Here is a 5,922-nt window from a genome sequence, read left to right as displayed (position 1 = left end):
GTAGTGTTGCGGTGTTTGAAGGGCTTCGATTTACTGCTCATCTGACGTTTTCTTTGTCGTCGAAACAGGTGTGGGAATCAAACTTTTACTACATTATTTTATTCCTTTTGCAAAGGTTATGTTCAGTTTTTTTGATTGTTTATTAACTCGTTAGTTTTGGGTTTCTAGTCGAGGTAAGTGTTGGGAAATCATCACTTTTTGATGTATATTGATAGGGTAAAGGTTAGGGGCGGTTCTGGTGGATGAAACGAAAGATTTGAGGCTGTTTTGGGGTGGTTTCGTGGCCTCCCTGATGGCCCCACGGGCTTGTTCCGTGGCACACGACTGTGTGGATTTGGGGACTAGGTTTCCAGGCCAACTTGGGTGACACACAGCTTGGCTACACGGTTGTGTGACCGATTTGGGGATTTTGTCGGAATTCACACTGCTGTATCCCTTGGGCACATGGGCGTGTGAGTTTGGGAATTTGGGGATTTAGGGATTCTACACGGGTGTGTGTTTCGAAACACACGGCTGTGTGTAGTTCGCATACGGGCGTGAGAGACTTTCACACGGCCATGTCTACTCTGTACATGATTTTAGTGTAATTGGACAATGAGTTACATAGCCTGCTCACATGATCGTGTCCCTGCTTCACACAGGCGTGTGCGTCTGTCACATGGCCATGTGCTACCCTATACACGGGCGTTTGGACCCCTACACATCTTTGAGTGTCCCACACGGTTGGGGCACACGAGCATATAGCTCTATTTCGCCAGATTTTGATTTTAGGGCAATAGGGACTTTGTGTAACGCCTCAATTTTAGAGAATTCTGTGAATGTTGGCATAGGTTTAATTATGTTAGTGGGCCTCTAGAAGGCCCAAGCTTAAGATAGAACCGGGCAATTTTAGTTAATTTTTTTGTTCCATAAGAAAAAAGGGGGGAAATTATGAAATAGGACCTATGTGAAAATGTTTGAAAATGCTATAGGCTAAATTGAAGTGGCCAAATAAATAGGAGTGCAAAATAGGAGGATTTGCATGACAAACCTCCCATTTTACATGAAGTGGCCAGCCATCATGTTGTTGTAGACAAAATGTGCACTTGATATCCATAATTTATGGTACAAATTGATACAAATTGATAATGGGTTAGGTAAATGTTCCATGATAATGGGTTAGGTAAATGTTTCATGATAATGGGTTAGGTAAATGTTCCATGATAATGGGTTAGGTAAATGTTCCAGGATGGGAATTTCATGTCTTTTGTATTAAAGAATTAAATGGATGAAATATGAAATTTTATTAAAAAAAGGGGTGAAAAGAACAAAGTTTTGTCCATCTTTGTTCATCATAGCCGAAAGTTAGAGAAGAGAAAGGAGTGGAGAAAGCTCTTGAATGTTCGGTCACTTGGGGAAGAAAATTGAAGGTAAGTTCATGGTAGTTTGCTTCTATCTTGATGTTCATGAGTTCTTCTTGATTCTACCTTAACTCTTGAAGTATATTTTGGTTTTTAGTTGTGTTGTGAGCGTTTAGTCATGAATTAAAATGAAGGAAATGGTTGTTGTTTCATGTTCTTTTGATGAAAAATGGAAGATAGGTGAAGTTGAGCCAAACAAATGAGCATGCATGTGCCTTAGATGCTAAGGGGAAAAATCGGCTAACATGTTGTGCTTTAAAATGATGAAATGGAGATTATACTTAAGTAAAATCATAGATATGTGATGACTGATTGGTGATATACATGTTTAAATAATAAGCATGCAAGTTAGGTGTGAAAGAGTGATTTGGTAATAAATCTGCTTGGGACAGCAGCAGTAACGTGACTTTGGAAAATTACCATAAATTGTGGGAGATGAGTTAGAAGCTGCATAAATTATGTAATTAAAGCTTAATGAGTATAGTTTCAAATGGAATAAACGAGAACATATTTTGAATTCTGTACAATGAGAAATTTGATTCGTAATGAAGAGTGGCCAGATTAGTCAAACAGTGAAACATGGGAAACTTTGAGAAAAATCTGGTATTGATTGGATAAACCAAAAATGCTGAAAATTTTATGGATAGAAGATATATGAGTCTATTTTCAAGGAAAATTAACGGCACTTGATTTGGAGTTTCGTAGCTCCAGTTATAAATGATTTAGTGACTGTTGCTCAAGAAGACAGCTTGCAGTGAAATTATGATTATGTGGTAAACATTGACAAAAATTTGTTAATGAGTTGCTTATTGTTTTCTTATAAGCTTACTATGATCTGTAGGTGTGGTTGGCCGAATATTGTAAGGGGTTAATACGTAGTTTGTATTTGAATAGTTAGATTAACGTGTTAGTAATCCAATTGTAGGCAGTTCGTGTGTGGATCTCGTCAGCATATCGTCGCAAACAGGTGTGTAACTAACACCCTCTTTCTTAGTCTGGATCGGCAACAGTCGAAAAGCCGAAATGTCAAAAATCAGTATTTTGTAGATTTGCGAGTGTGCGAATGCTCGTGAGGTAAATCGATTAATGTTTTTTGTAAGCTGCAAAATTTGGACTGCAAAGTGCTTGACTTCTGTGCCCTCGATATTTTTGGGCTTAATGGGCCAAAATTGGAATGATGGGCCAACGGGCCCAATTCGGTACGAACCCTCGGTACGTGATTCTGTTAGTACGTGAAAAGTAAGAATATGCATGAAAAACCCTAAAATAGATAAATTGCTGAAATACCTTTAAAAGTGGAAAATTTACAGTTTTACCCATAGTAGATAAATTACCGAAATACCTCTAGGGTTAAATTGACCTAAATGCATGTTTGACTGTTGTTATTTACTGCATGCCATGTTGTTATTATCTGATGCATGGGATTGGGATATTGACGGAGGAATTACTGAAAGTGGCTTGTCCACGTACCGGAGGCTTTGCCTCAATTTACTGTTAATTGAGCAGCAAGACTGCAACTGTGGAGTGTTGGGCTGGGTGGGTTAAGCTATTCCCCACATGGAGTGTAGGGCTGGTACGGGTGGAGTGTAGTGGTTGGTGGGTTGAGTAGTCTCCCCAAATGGGCTTGCAAATGTTATTGATGTTGCATGTATTTTGAAATGGGACTATGGGCCATACTGTTATCTGAATAAGGGACTAAAACCCAGTTTATTGTAATCTGAAAAGGGCTCTGGTCCAGTACCACTGTTACCTGAATGGGCTTAGGCCGAATAAGCTTGAGCTGACTTGGGCTTTGAATGGGTTTTCCTTACACACTGAGTTTCCCCAAACTCACCCCTTTTATTTTCATCCACGTAGGTAATCCCCAACCATAGTGGGCTTGGAGCTGTGAGGGAATTTGGAGTGGCCACCCGTTCTGAAAGTTTGGTTTTCTTCTAGTGATCTGGACATCCTATTATTTACGTTGAGGTTTGGGTTTTTAAATGTAATAGGGCCGCTTAATTATTTTTGATGGTTTTAATATGTATTACTAAGATAGGTATTACTTATTTTAACTGTTGAAATTGGATAGCTTTAGGGCACGTTTTAAAAAAAAACAACAACAATTGATTTCAAAAGAACACGACAACAAGCAAAGCTTCCGCAATGAAAGTATTTTCCAAAATTAATCACTTTTCCTAAAAATGACTTAATCAAATCGGTTTCCTAGAAATGTACATGACGTTAAGGTGTGGCAATGGCGGTGTGCATGTCTAGGATTGGTTCCAAAGAGAGCTTGGTACTTAAGTAGTCCGATAGACTCACCTCATCTTTTCCGGTTTCCTACCTGGTGCACAGCTTCCATTCACTTTAACCTATAATGAAATTATCTTTTAAAACACTAAGTAGGTTTTTCTAGATCAACAATATAAAATGTTTTGAATGCTTCGATGTGGCATGTCGGATCCGGCCAAAACATTTGGGCCGGGTTTGGGGTGTTACATTTAATGGTATCAGAGCCTAGGTTGCAACAACTCGGCTGTGGAATGGGTTTACAAAAAACAAAGATTTTCAAAAACAATTTTTTTTTGCGAAAAACGCGATTTTCAAAATTTAGATCTTTAGAAGGTGGCATTCCGAATCTCCGGCCAAGCCTGTAAGTGTTACTCTGAACTCTTTTGAATATTTTTCTGACTTATCTGCCTGTACTGAAATCCTGCTAGGATACTCTAGATAGGATGATACTGAAACCATAGGAAAATCTGATAAGAGACTGAAACTGTAGCTAGGCTTCGATTCTGCGAAAACAAACTCTGAACTACTGTCTGATTCATAAAACATCTGTAATAAACATTGGAATATTAATTGATGCATAAAAATTCGTAATCAAGATAATACGACATGAGTATAAGAGGCTGTGGACGGAGCCAAGGAAGTGCTCGAGCGAGATCTTCATCTTCGAGACATATGCCGGCGGTGGATGCACCGGTACCACTGACAATAGAGGTAGAGTCTCATGACCGCGGTGCCGAGGATAATGCCCTGTCACAGGCAATGCTTCGTGTTCTGGAAAGGGTTGCCGGGGCAAGTACGGGCAATAGAGTTTGGGGATCTATTTTTGAACGACTTTGGGCTAAGGGAGCGGAGATCTTTAGGGGCGCGTCTGGTATAGCCCCGAATGTGGCGGAATATTGGTTGGAGGCTACAGAACGGATTATGGACGACTTGGACTGCTCTAAGGAGATTGTGAGTGGGGTATCTGTACTAAGTCCTTTGGGTCACTCGGTTAGGGTAGACAAACTGTATAGGGATGTACCCTTAGAAACTCAAGGTAGGATTTTCCTTGAAGATCTGATGGAGTTACCGTTCGGAGAGTTTGATCTCATTTTGGGAATGGACTGGCTTGTTAAGCATAAGGCGACCCTGGATTGTGCTGCTAAACGAATGGTGTTAAGGACCACAAAGGATGAGGAGGTTATGGTGATAGGTGAGCGAAGGGATTATTTGTCTAATGTGGTGTCAGCTTTAAGAGCCGAAAAGTGGATTCGGAAAGGTTGTGAGGCCTATTTGGCATTTGTAAGTCAGTCAGAAGAGAAGGGATTGACAGTGGATAAGGTTAGGACCGTAAAGGAGTTCCAAGATGTTTTTCCGGAGGAGCTTCCAGGATTGCCTCCGAACTGAGAAGTTGAGTTTGGAATAGATTTGTTGCCTGGAACGGCGCCCGTGTCCATCGCACCGTATAGGATGGCACCGAAGGAGTTAGTGGAGTTAAAGGCTGAAATTCAAGAGTTGTTGGATAGGGGCTTCATTAGGCCAAGCGTGTCTCCATGGGGAGCACTGGTGCTATTCGTGAAAAAGAAGGATGATACGATGCGGATGTGCATTGATTATCGCCAGTTGAACAAACTGACGATTAAAAATAAGTATCCACTGCCAAGGATTGACGATCTGTTCGACCAGCTTAGAGGAGCTTCTGTATTTTCCAAGATCGATCTTCGATCTGGATATCATCAGTTAAGGGTCAAGGAGGCAGATATCCCTAAGATAGGATTAAGGACTCGGTATAGTCATTACGAGTTTCTGGTTATGCCATTTGGACTGACGAACGCTCCTGCAGCGTTTATGGATCTGATGAATCGTGTGTTCCAACCATTTTTAGATCAGTTCATAGTCGTTTTTATTGACGATATCCTGGTATATTCTGAAAATGAAGCGAAACATGATGAGCATCTCCGTATAGTGCTGCGAGTGTTAAGGAAGAAGGAACTCTTTGCAAAGTTCAGCAAGTGTGAATTTTGGTTGAGGGAGGTAACCTTCTTAGGACATGTGGTCTCTGCTGAGGGGATTAAGGTGGACCCTCGAAAAATTGAAGCGATTTTGGAGTGGAAGCCGCCTAGGTCAGTGTCAGAAATACGGAGTTTCCTAGGACTGGCAGGATACTACAGAAGGTTTGTGGAAGGTTTTTCTGTGATGGCAGCACCTCTGACAAAACTCATAAGGAAAGGAGTACCGTTTGTATGGACTGAGAAGCAGCAGGAAGCTT

Source organism: Gossypium hirsutum, chromosome A07, assembly GCF_007990345.1.
Source record: "Gossypium hirsutum isolate 1008001.06 chromosome A07, Gossypium_hirsutum_v2.1, whole genome shotgun sequence".
NCBI lineage: Eukaryota > Viridiplantae > Streptophyta > Magnoliopsida > Malvales > Malvaceae > Gossypium > Gossypium hirsutum.
Note: the sequence above shows the minus strand (reverse complement) of the source record.